Source organism: Pseudophryne corroboree, chromosome 5 (genome assembly GCF_028390025.1).
Source record: "Pseudophryne corroboree isolate aPseCor3 chromosome 5, aPseCor3.hap2, whole genome shotgun sequence".
Classification (NCBI taxonomy): domain Eukaryota; kingdom Metazoa; phylum Chordata; class Amphibia; order Anura; family Myobatrachidae; genus Pseudophryne; species Pseudophryne corroboree.
Window position 1 is genome coordinate 445503327 of NC_086448.1, and position 21993 is coordinate 445525319.

The 21993-nt window shown below is 47.3% G+C and overlaps 1 long non-coding RNA gene across 1 annotated transcript; it reads left to right on the plus strand.

The window, feature by feature from the left end:
• Positions 1-10493: 10493 nt before the first annotated feature.
• Positions 10494-12959, plus strand: LOC134929118 (uncharacterized). The gene is made up of 3 exons (XR_010178297.1): positions 10494-10610; positions 10929-11063; positions 12714-12959. It is a non-coding gene; the product is annotated as an uncharacterized LOC134929118 (long non-coding RNA).
• Positions 12960-21993: the final 9034 nt, after the last annotated feature.

Here is a 21993-nt window from a genome sequence, read left to right on the forward strand (position 1 = left end):
GCTATTGTCAAAAGCATTAAATCTGGGGCGGATAATCATATGTCGTCATGTACAGAAATAGTTCTATGCCACACTGACAGGCTTTAATCGCAGCTCCTGGGCCAAGTGTGTGTGTGTGTGTGGGTGGGGGGGGGGGGGGGGGGGCAGTGCAAGGAGGGAGCCAGAGCAGGTCTGTAAGCATTGTTGGTGACATGAAGGAATGTTCTATCAGTACCCAAGGCTTCGGAGTCAGAGAAGTAAACCAGTCCCGTATCTGACTAAGTATGCACGCTGCATGGTAGCCGTCCAGATCGGGGTAGGCCACTCCACCAGAATGTTTAGGTAAAAAAAGGGTCAGTCTAGCGATACGCGGTTTGGTGCCTTTCCAAATGTATTGGGAAAGCACCCCATTGAACTTATTACTAAGTGGTTTAGGGAGAGGTGTGGGTATAGCCCGGAATAAGTACATTAGTTTGGGAAGTAAAATCATCTTAGCAGCCGCAATACGTCCCAACCAAGATATATCGTAATTCAGCTAGTCCTTAATCAGCTTCTGGAAGTTGGAAAGCAATACCTTGTAGTTACAGTCAAATAAGTCACTATCTCTGGATAAGTGGACCCCGAGATATTTAGTAGATCTATGTTGCCATGCGTTTCTGTATTTATCCTTAAGTATCTTAACCTCCTCAACCGGGATGTGTATGGGGAGAGCCTCAGTTTTGGCTGTATTAAGTTTATAATAAGAGATGTGGGAGTATTCCTCCAGCACTTGATGAAGTGGCAGAAGAGCAGTTTCGGATGTAGCAGACATAATAGGATATCATCTGCAAATAAACAAATTTTGTGGGATAAGCCCCCTATCTCAGGACCTCTAACACCGACAGTAGATCTAATCTTTTCAGCCAGCGGCTCAATGGTCAAAGCTAATATAATGGGAGACAGTGGGCAACCCTGCCTAGTGCCGTTAGAAATGTCAAATTTCGTGGACAGCCGTTTACAAACACTCTTGCGGAAGGAGCAGAGTATAGGGCCAGGATAGAGTCTAATATTCGACCACATAGGCCACATCGCGTCAGTACTGATTGCAAATATCCCCAATGCAGTCTATCAAATGCCTTCTCGGCGTCCAAAGACAAAACTAGCAGGGGTTTTTTGTTATAATCACAGTATTCTATGATGTTGAGCACCCTGCGAGTATTGTCCGGGGCCTGCCTGCCCAGGACAAATCCAACCTGATCAGCCGCGATTAATGAGGGGAGAAGGAGACCCAGGCAGGTTGCAATAATCTTAGCAAATATTTTAATATCCACATTTAGCAGGGCTATTGGGCGGTAGTTATGGACCGAGGAAGGGGGCTTACCTGGATTTGGGATCGCTACAATCTGTGCCTCTAGCATTTCTCTGGGAAGTCTCCCGTAGGCGGACGCCTCATTGAAGACTACAAAAAGTAACGGGGCCAGACTGCTTTTTTAGGATTTGTAAAAATTAGCTGGGTAACCGTCTGGTCCCAGAGCCTTATCTGCAGGCATAGCATCAATAGCCGCCCCTACCTCAGAAAGAGACCAGGGAGCGCGTAGGGATCGGCAGGTGGCAGGTCCAACCCACCCAGAAATGCAGCAACATCAGAGTCTTTTGGCTGGGGGATATTGGGGTCTGTACGTAAATTATAGAGCTGGGAGTAATATTCCGCGAAGGCATTAGCAATATCATACGGGTCTGAAACTTTAGAACCTGTGGAGTTATACACATGGTGTACTCATGCTTTCGCACGCCGGCCTCTCAGTTTCCTGGCGAGAAGGCGACCAGCCTTGTTGACGAAAACATAGAAGTGCTGATTCAGCCGGGGCGCAGTTCTGGAGCAACACTCCCTTCAGGGTCGGTGGACCAAGGAGGAATCTCTCCTCTCGATCAACATTCTGGAATTATGGGCAGTCTTCAACTCTTTGAACCTGGCCCAGCATTTAATTCAGAACCGTCCTGTTCAAGTACAGTCGGACAACGCCACCACAGTGGCTTACATAAATCATCAAGGCGGCACTCGAAGCCGTTTGGCAATGAAAGAAGTCTCACGGATTCTGCAATGGGCAGAACGCCATCTACCGGTGATATTGGCAATATTCATTCCGGGAGTCCTGAATTGGGAAGCGGACTTTCTCAGTCGTCAGGACGTACATGCCGGAGAGTGGGGCCTCCATCCAGAAGTGTTTCAACTCCTAGTGGAAAGGTGGGGCCTTCCAGACGTGGATCTGATGGCGTCTCGACAAAATCACAAGGTTCCGGTCTTCGGAGCAAGGACAAGGGATCCTCAAGCAGCATTCGTGGATGCGCTGGCGGTGCTGTGGAGATTTCGGCTGCCGTACGTGTTTCCTCCGGTGTCACTCCTGCCCAGGGTAATTCAGAAGTTCAAGCAGGAAAGAGGAATCCTGCTTCTCATAGCTCCAGCGTGGCCCAGACAGCACTGGTTCTCAGACCTGCAGGGCCTATCGTCAGAGCGTCCAATCCTACTTCCACAACGCCCAGACCTCCTCGTTCAGGATCCCTGTGTCTACCAGGACCTAGCCCGGCTGTCTTTGACGGAGTGGCTCTTGAAGCTTCCGTCTTGAGGGATAAATGGTTTTCTGAGGCGGTCATTCAAACTATGTTGCGGGCCCGGAAACCGACTTCTGCTTGGATTTACCATAGGGTCTGGCATTCTTACTTTGTTTGGTGCGCATCTAACAATTATGGCGCTTCCAAGTTTAGTACAGCCAAATTGTTGGCTTTTTTTCAGCAGGGCCTGGACTTAGGCCTGTGTCTGGCCTCTCACAAGGTTCAAATTTCTGCCTTGTCGGTGTGGTTTCAGAGAAAAATTGTGACCTTACCTGATGTGCATACCTTTACTCAGGGTGTGTTGCGTATCCAACCTCCCTATTTCCCGCCTGTGGCTCCTTGGGACTTGTCGGTGGTTCTGGAGGCATTACAAGAGTCTCCGTTTGAACCTCTTGGTTCAGCTGATCTTAAGTGGCTTTCCTTTAAGGTGGTGTTTTTGTTGGTTATTGCCTCAGCTAGAAGAGTGTCGGATTTGGGTGCCTTGTCTTGTAGTTCCCCATATCTGATATTTCACTGTGACCGGGCGGTTTTTAGGACCTGGATATCTACCTAAGGTGGTTTCTTCGTTCCACCTTAATCAGGAGATTGTGGTTCTGGCACTTGTTTCTCCTGATCTGTCTCCCAAAGAGCGGTCTTTGGATGTGGTACGGGCTCTCCGTATCTATGTGAAGAGAACTGCTTCTATTAGGAAATCTGATTCTCTCTTTGTTCTGTTTGGGTTTCACAAACGGGGCTGGCCTGCTCACAAGCAGACTTTGGCCAAATGGATTAGAATGGTGATTGCACATGCTTATGTGAAGGCTGGTCTGCCAGCTCCTGCTCACATTACGGCCCATTCTACTCGGTCCGTTTGACCTTCTTGGGCGGCCGTGGTGCGACCCTTGAACAATTGTGCAAGGCGGCTACATGGTCCTCAGTGAACATATTCATAAGGTTCTATGCCTTCGATACTGCCGCTTCCCAGGATGCTTCCTTTGGACGCTGGGTTCTTGTGCCCGCTACAGTGCGTCCCCTCCCATAAGGAACTGTTTTAGGACATCCCCAATGTCTATCCTTGTGGAGCCCAGTGTACCCCGCAGCAGAAAACGAGTTTTATGGTAAGAACTTACCTTTGTTAAAACTCTTTCTGCGAGGTACACTGGGCTCCACAAGGCGCCCACCCTGACGCACTTAGCTTCTTTGGGTTGGTATGGCATTAGCCGCTGACACTTCTCCTGTCATGAGACTGTGGTGTTTGTAGCTACTAACTGTTGTCATCTCTTTTCCTGCTACTGCATTGGGCTGGTTAACTAAAAACTGAGCTCCTGTGCAGGGAGGAGGCAGCGCTATGCATCTTGGGAACAGTCAAAGCTTTTAAACCTGTTGGTGCCTTGGATCAAGATCCTACTCTACACCCCAATGTCTATCCTTGTGGAGCCCAGTGTACCTCGCAGAAAGAGTTTTAACAAAGGTAAGTTCTTACCATAAGACTCATTTTTGAATGGTTTGCTTGGCCTCTGGCTGAGATAAAATAAAGTTACCAAGTCTCCATGGGCCTGGGGTGGCTCTACGTGATGCTAAGTCCCATTGGACTAAAAGAGGGGAGTGGTCAGACCTAGTCATGGGCAGTATGTCGATCCGGCTTATAGATGGCAGGGTCCATTTGTCTGTCAATATTAAGTAAATTCTCGAGTATGTAATGTATGATGGACATGAGAGTAATAGGTATAATTTCGGACTGTCGGTGCTTTGAGCGCCATGCGTCATAAAGGTCATATTCTCCTAATAAAGTACGGAATCCTGAGGCAGATTCAGGGGAACTTTAGTTTTCAACAAAGTAGAGCGAGACCTATCAACCCGGGGGTTCTAATACCAAATTAAAATCTCCAAGAACCACAACAGCCCCTTTAGCATATTTCTGGAGAACCGCACAAAACTTTCTACAGAAGGGGAGTTGTCTGGAATTAGGGCCATAATAGGAGGCTATAGTAACGTCAGTATCCTCAAGTCGCCCCGCCAAAATCAGAAATCTCCCCTCGGGGTCAGCATATTGAGAGGAATCTACAAATGGGCAATGTTGTGAAATGAGCATGGCAACTCCCTCCTTCTTGGTGGGCCCATTGGCCATATAACAGTGAGGGAATCTACTGTCAAAAAAACGGGGAGGGTCTGCTTTGCGAAAATGCGTCTCCTGAACTGCTATAATCTGCGCTCTCATCTTATGAAAGTAGGACATAGCTACTTTCCTCTTTTGAGGTGAATTTAGACCTTTGGCATTATTTGAGACACAATGGGGGTAATTCCAAGTTGATCGCAGCAGGAAATTTTTTAGCAGTTGGGCAAAACCATGTGCACTGCAGGGGGGGCAGATATAACATTTGCAGAGAGAGTTAGATTTGGGTGGGTTATTTTGTTTCTGTGCAGGGTAAATACTGGCTGCTTTATTTTTAAACTGCAATTTAGATTGCAGATTGAACTCACCACACTCAAATCTCTCTCTCTCTGCACATGTTATATCTGGCCCCTCTGTAGTGCACATGGTTTTGCCCAACTGATAAAAAATGTCCTGCTTCGATCAACTTGGAATTACCCCCAATTAACCATAGTTTAGAGTAAGAAATGCTATCAAAGTCAAGCTATGACTGTGTGTGCACTGCACTGGCCTACACATAATCCAAACGGGGGGAGGGAAGGACAAGACATCAGACACACTAGGGGAAATACATAAAGAAACAAAACTAATAATAAGGATAGGAAAAAAACAGACTCCAACGGGAGTCATAGTGAGGCGCCAAAATGTAAACGCCTCAATCAGGAAGTGTGTGTGTGAGTGTGTGTGTGTGTGTGTGTGTGTGTGTGTGTGTATGTATGTGGGGGGGATGGGGTAGTGACCCACCTCCCTCGCACTCATCCAATGCATCTCAACATCACACACATGCCCATAACTGGGAACAGTAGAAAATTTGTCAAACGCCCTATAATCCTATCAACAAAGAGAAAATAAAAGAAGGGCTCCGGAGGAATCAAAACAACATTGAACTATACTGAACGTATTATATGAGTAACGCCCTAGAGATTTCTAGAATATCAGACATTAATGATTAGAAACTATAACAACCTTACCATCCTATCCATAAAATATAAACATATGCATTAAGACACATTGAATAGCATGAGACTGAGAAGACAGCATAGGCAAGAATTCCCAGCTAATGGTAAGGTTTAGGTGTGCTTTCCAACCGTCGCCCAGTCCTGCTGAAGGCGGCGATCAGGGAGAGAAGTCCCCGAATTGCCGGAGAGGCCCCATCTGGGAAGGAGCTTCATGCCATCGTCAACCGTAGCGATGACCACGGTGGAGCCCTCCCAAGAGATCAGGAGCTTAGTCGGGAAGCCCCATCTATAAGCAATGCCTTCTTTCCGAAGAACGGCTGTGACGGGCTGGAATGAGCATCTTTTCTGTAGTGTAGCCTGAGAGAAGTCCCCAAAGAGTTGGTGGTGTCCCAATACCTTCTCCGAATGCGGCGATGGTCTGGCAGCCTTGAGCAGGGCTTCCTTAATATGGAAAAAGTGTATTCTCATTAAGACGTTACGGGGGACCCCGTCCGGGGCATTCTTAGCTTTGGGCAGTCTGTGAATGCAGGCAATAAGGAGATCTGATGTAGAAGCCGACGGAAACAGCTTTCGAAATAACTCAAGGGCGACATCATGTAGACTACTGTTTGAAACGGTTTCGGGGACACCCCGTAACTTGAGGTTCTTTCTGCACGATCTGTCCTCTATATTAGCCATTTTGTCACGTAGAGAGGTCACTTCACTCTCCAATGCCTCGTGTGAAACAATCAGATTGCTATGAGAGCCTACCACCAGAGCCGGATTAACAATGGGGCGGATGGAGCTGCAGCTCCAGGCCCCCTCATCAGAATAGGCCCACAGTGCATCCGGAAGTCCCGTGGCCATCTGAAGCCCCGTTCACCAAACCCCCGCACAGCCATCCCCACAAACACTCCTCTTGGCCGCCCATCCAGGCAAGCTCAGCACGGACATCAAATACAAATGGCGGTGTAGTGGAAGGCTTCACAAGTCCTCCCTGCACCGCTGGTGGGATTTGCATTTGTGTAATCCTATCAAGTGAAAGGTGATAATGATCAATTATTTATCACCCTTCAGCAGCGCTGAGAATCTTGCTCAGCTCTGCTTCACTGTGCAGCCGCAAGCCTGGCTCACTGACTGCGGCGGCGCACACAGTATTATGAAGAGAGCCGGGAGCCGGAGACATGCTCGATGACATTCTGCTGGTGACTGACTGGTGGGGAACCTACCAGCCAGTGTGATAACCGAGTACTGATGAAGGAGGACTAGCTGTGTGAGTATTTTGGAGCTTTGGAGCTCCAGATCATTGTGAAATCTGTTACAGTGTTAAGGTGGGGATACCAATGTCAGCGTGACAGGGGTAGGGGAGTGACTGAATTATTCATGTCACTGATGTGGCAGTGGGGAGATCTACTAATATCATTGTGGGGGAAGGGGCTGTTGGGGTTTTGTGAGTATATTAACGTCAATGTGGCAATGGGGAAAATCTTTTAATGTAACCGGAGGGCCCCCTTCTAAATGTTGCTGTAGGTCCCATAAAGATCTAGCTACACCCATTGGTTATGCATTGGTGTGTGTCTCGCGCACGCGCGTGTGTGTGTGCGTGTATAAATGTATATACACACAGACATAAAGTCAAATCCAAATCTGGCACTCCACTTAAATATAATCATCTGCCTGTGAGCATGTGCTCCAATGCATAGTCCCCAATGATTTGGTAAGAAATCCAAGCCATGCACGGAGTCCTGAGTGATCCAGGAACATTGATATGCCGCCAACATTATACTGAAGTGTATTTCTATATAAAATATATTTAAAAAACCTGTAGTGTTATGCATGGCTTGGATTTCTTTGTAAACCATTGGAGACTATACATACATATATATATATATATATATATATATATACACATATATATATATGTATATATATATATATAAATATATATATACAGTATGTACAATATATATAATGTATGTATGCATCAATAGCTTGCTGTCCGACGTATCCCATTCCAGGCGACATGCTGAGTGGCTCTTATGTTCTCTGTATTTTATGGCGATCATTGGTGTTGTGGTGTTGTATTATTATATGGCACTCATTGTAATGCTTTATGTATTGTATGGCGGTCAATAGGTATATTGAATGGTGGTCTCTGATTTCTTTCTGTATTATATGGTAGTCAATGTATTTTTCTCTGAATTATATTGAGGTAACTGATGCTCTCTGTATTATATGGCGGTCCCTTTGATGCTCTCTGCATTATATTGCAGTCACTGCAATACTTTATTGTATGGTGCTTACTTTGATGTTCTCTGTATTATATGGTGGTCATATAGGTAGAGTGAGACTATGAGACTATTATCTACTGGGAAGGGAGAAGGTGGGCGCTAAGCTATCTTTGTCTCAGGTGCCAGAAAGCCTAGATTCACCTCTACCCCTCTCTATCCTCTGCTCTACCCTTCTTGCAACCCCTACCCTTTGCCCTGTTTTGCCCCCATTCTTACCGTGCTCCTGTCGGCCCTGATCCTTGTCCTCCTTCTCTCCTGCTATGCTAGGGACTCCCATCTCCCTAGCAGTGGGAGTAGCACCCCTTAGAGAATTCTTATATAAATATATAAAATATGTACACCGGTGTGTATGTATGGATGTGTATAAAATCTGTATGTGGGTATCATTATCATTGCATCTCTACTTCCTTTCTTATTGCTGTGACAATAAGAAGTTACAGTATGTACTGTCAGTATGTATCAAGAATAACATACAGGGACAGGGGTTCTCATAGGATTGTGCCCCTGCGATGTGTAAAAGTAACTGCGATGTGTAAAAGTAAAGTGATTGCATTAGCGATCTCTTTACTTTCAGTTTCTGGGGCTGGACTGCGCATGTGTGGTCCACTGATCTTGCATGCTGTACGGCTGCAGCAGCACTAGTTCCATGACAGTACTGTGACAAATGTTTAGGCAGGTGTGGAAAAAATACTGCAAAGTGAGAATGCTTTCAAAAATAGTGTTAGAAAGTTTTAATTGTTTATTTTGATCAATCAACAAAATGCAAAGTGAATGCACAGAAGATAAATATAAGCCATTTTCCACAGGTTCCTGATCCTGAATGATAGTTGCACCCACTCCCACTTTTAGGGCTATAGTGTTTGTGAGATAACATTTTTCAAGTTAGTGTCACATATATGCCATCTTTCATGTAACACGTTACTAAAATTGGAGATGGTCAGTTGGGAGATGGTCTACTTGACATGAAATGATCCTTCAGTTAAACCAAAGTGTTTGGCCCCCATGGTGCTAGCCACACCCCATGGCAAAGGCCCACGCCCTATATAGTCCATGCAACCACATTACTAGTCACACCCTCATGTTATTGGACACACCTCTTGAGGCAGCAAATTTCAGCTCCAGGCCCATGTGGACTTTAATCTGGCACTTGTCCTAGTTGATAGGATAACCAGAAGAATAGCTTTGGGTGGAGTGTCGTGAGATGAAATGAAAACCGAAAAGTTATGTACCCTCCAGGTTCCGTTCTCAGCAGTGCGACTGTCGGTACAATGGTGCCACGTGGTGCCACAGGGCACAGCCACGCTCACTGTCTACTCAACCTCTTTCCAACACGTCCAGCGGGTGTGAACAAGTTGAGTGGATGTCTACCTATTACCTATTCCCTGTGAATGTCACCTTGCGGGCCCGCCTTACAGTTTTCTATACGCTGGTATTGAATAATACATTTCTAGTGCGCCACAAAAAAGACATCTCTTATTCCTTCTCCTCTTTATACGCTCATGGGTTACACAGGTTCTGTGTCTGATTATACCAGGTGAAATGCAGACTTGAGGTCAGCCAGCCACAGAAACTGTATAATTCATGAGTTTCATGGTTTAATGGGAAAATATAGTTAGTATAGCTCTCTCTCTCTCTCTCTCTCTCTCTCTCTCTCTCTCTCTCTCTCTCTCTCTCTCTATATATAAAATAATAATAATAATAAAATACACACACACACACACACACACACACACACACACACACACACACACACACACACACAGCAGTAAATGATTAATTCAGTCTCTTAGATAAAGAGCTTTATTTCCTTATAAAATATAAGTGGTGATTTAGTCTAGGAATTCCTGTCACTTATGTTTTCCCTTTACCTATATATTGAGGCACTCTGTACAACATTGCCTTATACTTCATTTTCTACACTAGTCTCATTTATTTTAAACTAGAAACTCATGCATATCCAGTTGTAATTGATGTAGAAAATGTATATGTAAGATAGCTGTAACTCTGTAGCTTTGCTGCTGGTTACTGTGACATCACATCTAGCCTGTGACATCACTAGCCTGTGACATCACAATGCTTCTTCCTGTAACATTCTATCTACAGCTGCTGATGTTTCCAGTATCCATGCAGGAAGACAGGTAGGAGGAGGTGAGTCCTACGTAGCAGGGTATGATGGAGGGGGTAAGGAAGACAGAGTGCAGTATAGTCAGCTGAAAGGCAAGACAAGATAGACAGAACAGGGAATACAGGCACAAGGACACATAAATAGGAGAAGTGCAGGAAGGAACAACATATTTAGGAATAAAAATGTAGCGTTACAGGAATAAAGAGGGCAGTATGGAGGATAAGCACACATACAGGGGATGCAGATAACCTGGGTCTCTATGAGGCAGGATTGTGGCTTTGGAATGAATAAGTTAATAAAATAGATAAATGGGATATTGATAACTTTGAAAGTATCTTGTTTGGTTTAAGGATAATTGGGAAACTGGTTGACTCATGGACATTTTATTGTACTTAAACTAGTACTATGCTTAATGATAGTCTTTTATGTTTTTTAGATCATCTGGCAAAGAGATTTGCAGAGTGTCGGGTGACCGGCAAAGAGATCTGCAAAGTGTCAGTTGAAGACGACGGGAGGGGTCGCAGAGGTAGCAATGACTGGAGTATAACATGCAGGAGGTAAGTTACCATATTCTCTCTGCACATGTTACATCTGCCCCACCTGCAGTGCACATGGTTTTGTCCATTAGAGAACAAATTTGCTGCTGCGATCAGGTCTGAATTAGGCCCAGTGTATGATACTAACATGGTCCTAGCACTAGGGAAGATAAAACCTGGAGCAGATAACTTGGGTCTCTATGAGAAAGGATCTTGGGTTTTGGATAAAAAGTCAATAACATAGATAAATTGCAAATGAATAAAAATGAAAGTACGTAACAAAATGCAGTAGCATATTATTCACATAGTATGTCTGAGCAGGAAATTCTGGTTATTTAGATCATCATTTGGCAAAGTTCTGGCAAAGAGATTTGCAGAGTGTCGGGTGACCGGCAAAGAGATCTGCAAAGTGTCAGTTGAAGACGACGGGAGGGGTCGCAGAGAAATTAGTGACTGGAGAATAGCATGCAGGAGGTAAGTTACCATACTTGTGTAATTGTGTGTGTGGTGGGGGGTATTGAGAGCACAGTACAAAACATAGGGTCTATGGTGGGGGAGAGCGGACAATACAAAACATGCAGAATGGGGCAACTTGCTTCACTTGCCATGCTTTGGGCAAGGTGCCTCGCTTCGCTCAGCACAGATTACCGTTCTAATCGTAGTCTACATGGATCGTTAAGTATGAAAAGTTTCAAAAAAAGAAAAAATTGTGAAAAACTCATGTTGACCTTTTGACCTGTCGACCTAGAACATGTCAACCTAGAGACCCTGTCGACCTAGAAACCCTGACGACCTAGTTACTGTCGACCAATAGTGGTCGACCTAGATAGTGTCGACCTAGTTACTGTCGACCTAGAGACCGGATCCCATACAGAACATACAGATCGGGGGAAGAACAATACAGATCAGGGGAGATAGTGAAATGGCTGACATTTACAGTATATCAATGAACTGGGGGCAGGTGTACAAAGCCTGGGAGAGTGATAAAGTGGAGAGAGATAAACTAACAACCAATCAGCTCCTAGTTGTCATTTTTCAAACACAGCCTGTAACATGGTAGTTAGGAGCTGATTGGCTGGTACGTTACCTCTCTCCACTTTATCACTCTGCAGGGCTTAATACATCTCCCCCATAGAATAACCAAATGATGAAATGGTACAGAATGGTATAAATGATGTGACTGTTTCCCTATCTTTACATATAATAAAGGTGACATAGTCCTTTCCCTAGAGTCCTTCTCCTTACCGCTCAGGGGGCCTGATTCAGATGCGGACGCAGAGCTGCTGCTGCACCAAGTGGCTCAATGCTTTTTCACTGTGCATGTGTGTAAGCTGCACTGCGCACAAAATGAAATCAAGCTCACATAGAGGATCCCATCGCAAGGTGATTGACAGGAAGTCAGCGTTTGAGGTGGTAACGGGGGTGGATAACTGTATACAGGCGTATCAGGTCCGTTCAAACGCCGTTCCATGTGCGTGCAAAAATTACCCATTGCGACTTGTGTTGCTGCTGGAGTGCCACCTGTGTCTAGGAGACTTGCTCAGCCTACGACTGCTCAGACTCACGATGCAATTGTGAACGGCAAGATTGCAGTAGCGATCGCTTCAACAACCACAACTGAATCAGGCCCACAATTACACCATTATATTTTACTATTTTATCACATTTAACAACTAAGGGGTCAGTATAATTAGGTGCGAGTTTGTCTTACAACATCCGCACTTTCCGGTAGCCCCATAGGCTGAATCTGGCCACGAAGGGTGTGAGTTTGGATGCTGTTGAAATGTTGCAGCAATGGTAACTCGTACCTAATTGGATTGATCCCTAAATATTAGCAATTTATAGATTTTATTATTTACTGGTCATATTTCTTTTCTGAAGGTACCCACTAATTACTACAAGAGAGAACTTATCCCCCAATGTGTGTATTGTATAAAAACAATGGGCCCTTTGGGATAATTGTCCTTATTTTAGGTATTTTCCGTGTCCTCGGTAGTTAGAGTAACATATTTACATAGAGAGATTTTTCTCTCTACACAACCACACCACTGTTTGCAGTTTGTCTCTCTGCTTGTTCATCCACTAACAATGATTTTTCATCTCTTCCTCTTCATCTACACGCAGTGGGTGATCCCTGAATAGCTGCCCTGGGAGGAGAGCTGCGGACACATGCTCCAAATGTTGGGACATGTGCAATACCTATTAGGAGATGCGGTAAAGATGCCGGCTGTCGGGTTTACAGCAGTCAGAATACTGACACTGGGATCCCGACACTCTTCAGAATCTCGACGTTGGAACTCCGAATGGGCAAGGATACTGATGCCAGTATCCCCACGATCATAGGTTTAGGGCTGGGCAAGGGGGGTTAGGTTTAGGCATCAGGCACGGGGGGAAAGGGGGTGTCGGTTAGGCTGCGGGGGGATGGAGGGTTAGGTTTAATCATCAGGTGGGGGGGTTAGGTTTAGGCGTCAGATGGGGAGTTAGGGTTAGGCTGCAGGTGGGTGGAGGTTAGGGTTAGGCTGTGGATAGGGTGGGTTAGGCACCCCCGGGGTAGGTTAGGCTGCGTAGGAGGGAGGGTTAGTTTTAATCGTCAGGGGGGGGGTTAGGTTTAGGCGTCAGATGGGGAGTTAGGGTTAGGCTGCAGGTGGGTGGACGTTAGGGTTAGGCTGTGGAAAGGGGGGGTTAGGCTGCGTAGGAGGGAGGGTTAGGTTTAGGCATCAGGCTGGTGGGTTTGGTTTAGGCATCAGGTGGGGGGAGTTAAGTTTAGGCTGCAGGTGGGGAGAGTTTAGGGTTAGGCACCCCCAGGGGTGGTTAGGCTGTAGGGGAGGGAGGGTTAGATTTAGGCGTGGGGATTAGGTTTAGGCATCAGGTTAAGTTTAGGCTGTGGGTGGGGGGAGGTTATGGTTAGGCGGCAGGTAGGGTGGGTTAGGGTTAGGCACCTCTGGGGGTGGTTAGGCTGCGGAGAGGAAGGGTTAGGTTTAGGCATCAGGTGGGGGGTTAGGTTTAGGCTGCGTGTGGGGGGAGGTTAGCGTTAGGCTGCAGGTAGGGTGGGTTAGGGTTAGGCACCCCTGGGAGTGGTTAGGCTGCGAGGGAGGGAGGGTTAGGTTTAGGCAGCAGGGATGTAGGGGGGTGGTAAGGCTGCGGGAGAGGGAGGGATAGGTTTAGGCAGCAGGGAAGGAGGTTAGGATTAGGAACCCTCATGGTAGGGTTAGGCACAAAGTGGAGAGGTTAGGGTTAGACTGCGGACAGGCAGGGTTAGGTGGGTGGGGAGAGGGTTAGGCATCAGGTGGAGGGAGGATAGGGTTAGGCTGTGGGTAGGGTGGATTAGGGTTAAGGACCCCCAGGTTTGGTTAGGCTATGGGGTAGGGTGGGATAGGTTTAGGCATCATGTGGGAAGATTAGGTTTAGGCATCAGGCAGGGGTTAGGTTTAGGCTGTGGGTGGGGGGAGGTTAGGGTTAGGTTGCGGGTAGGGTTGCTTAGGGTTAGGCACCCCTGGGGGTTATTAGGCTGCGGGGAAGGGAGGGTTAGGTTTATGCATCAGGCGGGGGGTTAGGTTTAGGCATCAGGTGGGGTGTTAGGATTAGGCTATGGGTGGGGGGAGGATATGGTTAGGCTGCGGGTGGGGGGTATTTAGGGTTAGGCTGTGGGTAGGGTGGGTTAGGCACCCCCGGGAGTAGTTAGGCTGCAGGGAAGGGAGGGTTAGGTTTAGGCAGCAGGGACGGAGGTTAGGATTAGGCACCTCCGCAGGAGGGTTAGGCACAAAGGGGGGAGGGTAGGGTTAGATTGCGGACAGGCAGGTATAGGGGGGTGGGGAGAGGGGAGAACACCCCGTACTCACTCCTGTCGGTCTTTTCTGTACTGGGATTCCGGCATCGGTATGACAATCACCGAGATCCCATGCGCTGGGATAGCATACTGACCCCTCTATTAGTACACCTCTTAATGCCCGGAGGGAAGGGCGATCCTAAGGCCATGGTTCCCCAGAGGTTTCCCCCCAAGGGGGTTTTCCTCTCCTGAGTGCTGAAGGATGACTCTTTGTGAGTCCAGAGGTGTAGCTTTTATGCCATAATGAGTACCAATCTCATGCCCGTCCCTGCAATGTATAAGAAGTAAAATAATTGCTAATGCGATCACTTTACTTCTGGGTCTAGACCCCGGCTGCGCTAGTTCACATGTGCAATCGTCATACAGAGAGCAGGCAGTAATGCAGAGGGATCCCAAGGATCCTTCTCCTGGGAATTATTGCATAATGTAGCCCACAGGCTAGAAAAGCCATTTAGAAATGGCATTAGCTGCCGGGCCAAGCTCAGAAATGCTTTGCATTCTGGAGCTTGGTGAGTTTCACAGTTTACCTTCTGCCGTAGAAACTTTTGGTGGCTGCTTTTATGTTCAAAATAGGAGGAACGCAATAGATATCTCAAATATCCATTGCAGTCCACAATACATACATTCAGGGGCTGGTTAATATTTGTGGGCAGCCCCCAAAACCGACTGTTTTTGGAGATGTCTCGCAAATATTATTTATTAAATATTCCACTTAATAAACTTTTTATATTTGAACATAAACTAAATTTTTTTTATGTATTCATTGACTGAGTCTCCCGTCTTTACTGAATGCTAATTTCACAGGGTCCGCAAATTATTACTGATATGACTGTTACTCTACTGTCCTGCTGGTGCTCCTGGCCTGCTGTATAGCAGCCAGACATATATTTTATATACAGCACTTTTGGAGAGATGTATCAAGCCTTGGAGAGAGATAAAGGGCAGATGTCCAAACCACCCAATCATCTTCTGTCACTTATCTAGCACAGTACATGAAATGATACCTGTAGATAGAAGCTTCATTTCATTTGGGCAAATACTCAACTTTATCTCTCTCCACGGCTTGATACATCTCCCGGAAAATATCATGTCTTTCTTTCACTTAATTAACAAGTTAAATTAATTAATTGTCTTGGAAACAGGGTAAGAAATTCACAGTATAAGATAATGTTATAAAGGCTTGTCAATACCTCCTGGTACATTTACATTGATTTATCATTCACATTTCTTCCATGCCAGACAGGGGCGGACTGGGAACGTAAAGTGGCCATGGAAATATATGAAAAGTGGCCTCATGTAGGTTGGAGTAAGTCAACTATAAGCGGTGCCCAACACAAATTGGGCTTAAGCAAATTGTTAGCATTACCCACAGTGGTAGTAAGCAAGGCTAATGCAGCATGATAGGCAGTCACAGCACCAGCAGTAGGATCGTGTCAAAGGAGGTGGAGATCACACCGGTAGCTGAGGCATTGTACTGGTAGGCAGCAGGGCCGTAACTACGTGTGTGCTAGCGGTGCCTGGCACACAGCGCAGATGCCCTGAGGGCGCAACTGCTCGCATCCTCAGCCTAAAGTTGGCAGGCTTGTAATGAGTCAAACTGACTCATTATAAGCCACCTGTGTGTGTGTGCTGCTGCCGGATGGGAGCAGCTCCGGGGGCAGGGGAGGAGGAGGGAGGGGGACTTGGTAATTGGTAATTGTAATAGGTGGCGGCGCTGCTGCAGCTGTCCCTCTACTTCACATTGGATGGCCGCGATTGCTCCCTCCCTGCTCCTGGCGTACTTCCTCCATGGAGCAGGGAGGGAGCGATCGCGGCCAGCCAATGTGTAGGAGAGGGACAGCTGCAGCGGCACCACCACCAATTACATAGCGCTGCTGCAGCTATCGAGTCCCCCTCCCTCCTCCTCCTACCATGCCCCCAGAGTTGCTCCTCTCCGGCGGCAGCACACGGCTTGTAATGAATTCCGCGATCGCTCCCGGAGTTCCTACCCTGCACATGGACGCACCAGCATACTGCATGCACCAGCAGCTAGAGCTGGACATACGCATACTTCCCTGATGCCAGGCACAGGACCCTCTCAGTCTCAGCGGCGGTAAGCAAAACTGCTGGGGCTGGTGGCATATGTGTACCTGGCATTGGGGGCATATGTGTATCTGGCATTGGGGGCATATGTGTATCTGGCACTGGGGGCATATGTGTACCTTGCACTGGGGGCATAATTGTATCTGGCAATGGGGCATATGTGTATCTGGCACTGGGGGCATATGTGTATCTGGCACTGGTGGTATATGTGTATCTGGCACTGGAGGCATATGTGTACCTTGCACTGGGGGTATATGTGCACCTAGCACTGGGGGGCATAAGTGTATCTGGCACTGGCATATGCTCCTGGCGCACTTCCTCCAGGGAGCAGGGAGGGAGCAATCGTGCCCAGCCAAAATGTAGGAGAGGGACAGCTGCAGTGGCGCCACCACCAATTACATAGCGCTGCTGCGGCTCCCAAGTCTCCCTCTCTCCTCCTCCTCCCCTGCCCCGGGAGCTGCTCCTCTCCGGTGGCAGCACACGGCTTGTAATGAATTCCACGATCGCTCCCTGCCCTGCACATGGACGCGGCCACCACCAGCAGCTAGAGCCGGACCCACACATACTTCCCTGATGCCAGACACAGGACCCTCTCAGTCTAAGTGGCGGCGGTAAGCAAAACTGCTGGGGCTGGGGGCATAAGTGTACCTGGCACTTGGAGTATATGTGTATCTGGCACTGGGGGTATATGTGTACCTGGCACTGGGGACATAAGTGTACCTGGCACTGAGGACATAAGTGTATCTGGCACTGGGGGCATATGTGTATCTGGCAGTGGGGGCATATGTTTACCTGGCAGTGGGGTTATATGTGTATCTGGCACTGGGGATATATGTGTACCTGGAGATGGGAGCATATGTGTACAGTATCCGGCACTAGGGGTATATGTATTTTGGCACTGCACACAACTCATATGCCGTAATGTGTAAAAGGGGACTCTACCTGCCGTAATGTGTAAAAGGGGACTCTACCTGCGCCGTAACGTGTAAAAGGGGTCTCTGCCATAATGTGTAAAAAGGGACTCTGCCTCCCATAATGTGTAAAATGGGCTCTACCTGGTATATTGGTGCTACTATGCAGCGTAATTTGAATAATTGAGACTACTGAACACCGTAATATGAATTAGTATTATTTTTGGCCACACCCCTTACCCTTGAAGCCACGCCCCTATATTTTTGATGCGCGCTTCTCGTGCGCACAGGCTCTATTTCGAATAGGGGGGGGGGCGCCGATAATGTTTCTTGCACACAGCGCTAAAATGTCTAGTTACGGCACTGGTAGGCAGTCACAGCACCAGCAGGATGATTGTGTCAAAGGAGGTGGAGATCACACCAGTAGGTGAGGCATTGCACTGGTAGGCAGTCACAGCACCAGCAAGAGGATCTTGTCACAGGAGGTGGAGATCACACCAGTAGGTGAGGCATTGCACTGTTAGGCAGTCACAGCACCAGCAGGAGAATCATGTCACAGGAGGTGGAGATCACACCAGTAGGTGAGGCATTGCACTGGTAGGCAGTCAAAGTACCTATGGTAGCTACACCCCTATATATAATACATGTAACTGTGACAGGGGAGGTGGCCTCTCTCAGCTCTGGGCCCCATAGTAGCTAGCTGCACTCCCTGCACCTATGGTAGCTATACCCTTGTACATAACAAATGTAACTGTGACAGGGAAGGTAGCCCCTCTCAGCTATGGGTCCCAAAGCAGCTGCACCTATGGTAGCTATACCCTTGTATATAACACATGTAATTGTGACAGGGAAGGTGGCCCCTCTCAGCACTGCATAGCAGCTGCACTCCCTGCACTTATGGTAGCTACGTGCTTGTATATAACACATATAACTGTGACAGGGAAGGTGGCCCCTCTCAGCACTGGGCCCCATAGCAGCTGCACTCCTCGCACCTATGGTGGCTACACCCATATATATAACACATGTAATTGTGACAGGGAAGGTGGCCCCTCTCAGCTCTAGGCCCCATAGCTACTGCACTCCCTGCACCTATGGTAGCTACGCCCTTGGCGAGCCCGCATGGGGCTCTGTTGCACTCGTACCCCCACTGGCAATCTGGCGGCCAGGATCCCGGCATCAGGATGCTGACCGCTGGGATCCCAACCACCGGTTACATGATCCCAACGCATGATAGATCATATCGTACTTGCCTATTCTCCCGCAATGTCTTGGAGACTCCAGGAAAGCAGGCACCAAGGTGTAGGCATATCTTCAGTAACGCCTCAGTTCCACACGCTGATGCCCACTTCCCGTGTGAAGTGGCCAGTCCAGGCGAGCTGATGACACCATTCCTGCTGAATCCCATCATCATGGCCCCTTCCCCCGCTTTACAATGATGTCATCATGGCTTTATATACTGTGCCTTGATGATGCGATTCTGCTGTCATGCCCCTGAACTGCCCACATGGTTGCGCCATACCCCTCCCAACTGGCAGCCAAGAACTTGGTAAGTGTGTGATATCTATAGTATCTATTTTTTAACCATTTCATCACCCCCACATCCACTGTATACAATAGGGTCTATGGAGAGAAATAAAGTGGCTGGAGATAAAGTACCAGCCAAGCAGCTCCTGCCATTTTTCAAACACAGTCTATAATATGCAGTTAGCAGCTGATTGGCTGGTACTTATCTCCGTCCACTTTATCTCTCTCCAAGGCTTAGTAAATAGACTCCAGTATTTGTAACGAGCCCCAGTGCTTTAGCCTACCAAACACCCACCACCACCACCAATCTTGCAACTAAACACTGTAAAGCATGAGAGGACATGGGCTGTTATCCGATGTCTCCACTGTACAGCTGGCCACACGCAGGCCCATCCCGTCTCTGGAGCTGCGGCCCAGGATTATTGATCAATTTGACCTCACACTTGGGTGGCCAAACCTGACATGGACCAGTAAAACAGCCCCATGGGGTTTCTGGAGGATCTATGGGGCCAATTCAGACCTGATTGCTCGCTAGCTTTTTTTTGCAGTCCTGCGTTCACATAGTCGCCGCCCACCGGGGAGTGTATTTTAGCTGTGCAAGTGTGCGATCGCATGTGTAGCCGAGCGGCACAAAAAGATTTTGTGCAGTTTCTGAGTAGCCCAGGACTTACTCAGCCGCTGCGATCACTTCAACCTGTCCGGGACTGGAATTCACGTCAGACACCCGCCCTGCAAACGCTTGGGAACGCCTGTGTTTTTCCAACCACTCCCAGAAAATGGTCAGTTGACACCCACAAATGCCTTCTTCCTGTCAATCTCCTTGCGATCGCCCATGCGAATGGATTCTTTGCACAAACCCATCGCAGAGCAACGAACTGCTTTGTACCTGTGCGACGTGCCTACACATTGCGGTGCATACGCATGCGCAGTTCTGACCTAATGGCAGCGCTGCAAACAACGCTAGCGAGCGATCAGGTCTGAATTAGGCCCTATAGACACTATGTTATGCGCACATTAAGTGGTATAAATGAAAATGTATGGAACATGAATAATTAACATGAATTAAAAACAAATTGTCACATTATAATGAAGTCCAGTAAACATGACACGATGGGAGTTATAGTGCACCAAGGTCCTCCTAGACAGATCCGCACATGACATTCCACCATGCACTGGGCTCAGTCACCAAGCATCCCTGGAACATGTTATAAAATGTTGCCAAGTATGACAGTCACATATCAAAGTAAACTCTAAGTGTATCTACTATATAAAAGCGAAAATCCGTCCTTCTCTCTTTCTATACAAATCCACAGTTTACAAGCGACGTTCGTGAAATTTTACATACAAGCGTATTAAAACACGGCGGAGGCAACTAAAACAATTAGAGATTCCTAACACCCCTAGGGGGGCAGACAGCAGCACAGAGTATATAAGGAGACAGCATAACTCCGGAATTGCTGGAGCAATGTACTCAAAACTTGGTACACATATGACTTACAATCTGGGAACAAACACTGTGGGAGGTAGACACCCCTAGCACCCCTAGGGGTGGGACAGCAACACAGAGTATGTCAGCAGACAGCATAACTGTGGAAGGCCTGGAGCAATTTACACCAAACTTGGTACACATCTGACTTACAATCTTCAAACAAACTCTGTGGGGGTTAGACACCTCTAGGGGTGGGACAGCAGCACAGAGTATGTCAGGAGACAGCATAACTCCTGAATGCCTGGACCAACTTACAACAAACTTGGTTCACAGATGACTTGCAAGCTGGGAACAAGCACTGTGGGGGTAAGACACCCCTAGCACCCCTAGGGGTGGGCCAGCAGCACACACTATATCAGGACATGCATGATATATCAGTGATGACAGGGCTGCATGTGTCAGGGCCAGTGACATGATGTGAGGCGGGGAATGGAGGCAGCAGGAAGCCACAGACTGAGAGTTTTATAGTGGGAAGAGCAGGGTCCCTTGGGGCACCAAAAAGGGGTGTGGCCACTACACAAAGTGCATCAGTGAAGCAAGATATGCCTATATACTAGATCTCCAATCAGGCTTGGACTGGCCCACAGGGGTACAGGGGAAACCACCGGTGGGCCCCAGTGCCTGGGGCCCACCTCCTGCTCTAAGGATCAGGTTCCAGACTGTGCACTTGAATTATACATTATACATATGTTACCTTATACTGCATTGCTGTTATTAATCTGTTATTAATCTGGTACATTATCATGCATGCAGCAGCTTAATTTACTGTATATATTTATGAAGGGGCCAAAAACTTTGCACTCTCTAATGGTTAGTCAGACCAATGAGGTGGCAGGCCACACCCCCTCTGCAGACTGGCCACACTCCTAACATGGGCCCCTACCACTGCATTTCCCCGGTGGGCCCAACAAGCCCCAGTCCGACACTGTCTCCAATCAACGTAAATTTACAAACTATAATTCTAATTTGCCATCCACATCCCATAGCAAAGCACGGGTATTCAGCGATCTACAATGTTATGTATACTGTGTGTTTAATATTTACATTTATTTTTGTAAACAGATACTCTTAAAATCTGGGGCAACGCCGGGTACTCCAGCTAGTATATACTAAATCATCTGTCACAGTAGCAATATTCTGAGCATATTGGAAGTCTCGCACCAGAACATTTATAGATGGAGTTTAAGATCATACATGTTAACATTCAGCAATATGCTATGTCGGCATGCCCTCTTATGGAGTCTATGTAAGTCATTAGCAAAACCAAATGCTCCGTCTACATACAATACAGTGCAGGCACAAGGTCGTCATGCAATAAGTGATATGCCGGCCAGACTCTTATATCTAAGTTTCCTTTTGATGCTTGATCCAAATAATGTATCACTAACAATGACATTACTGTGAAGTGAAGGAGAGATGATTAGCATGGTCACCTGTAACACACATGCAATGTTTCTGTGACATGGAGAAACAATGGAAGAAATGTTATGGAGTCACCTTCATTGTTGTCCTAGTCAGAGCCCGATTAACAATGGGGCGGATGGAGCTGCAGCTCCAGGCCCCCTCATCAGA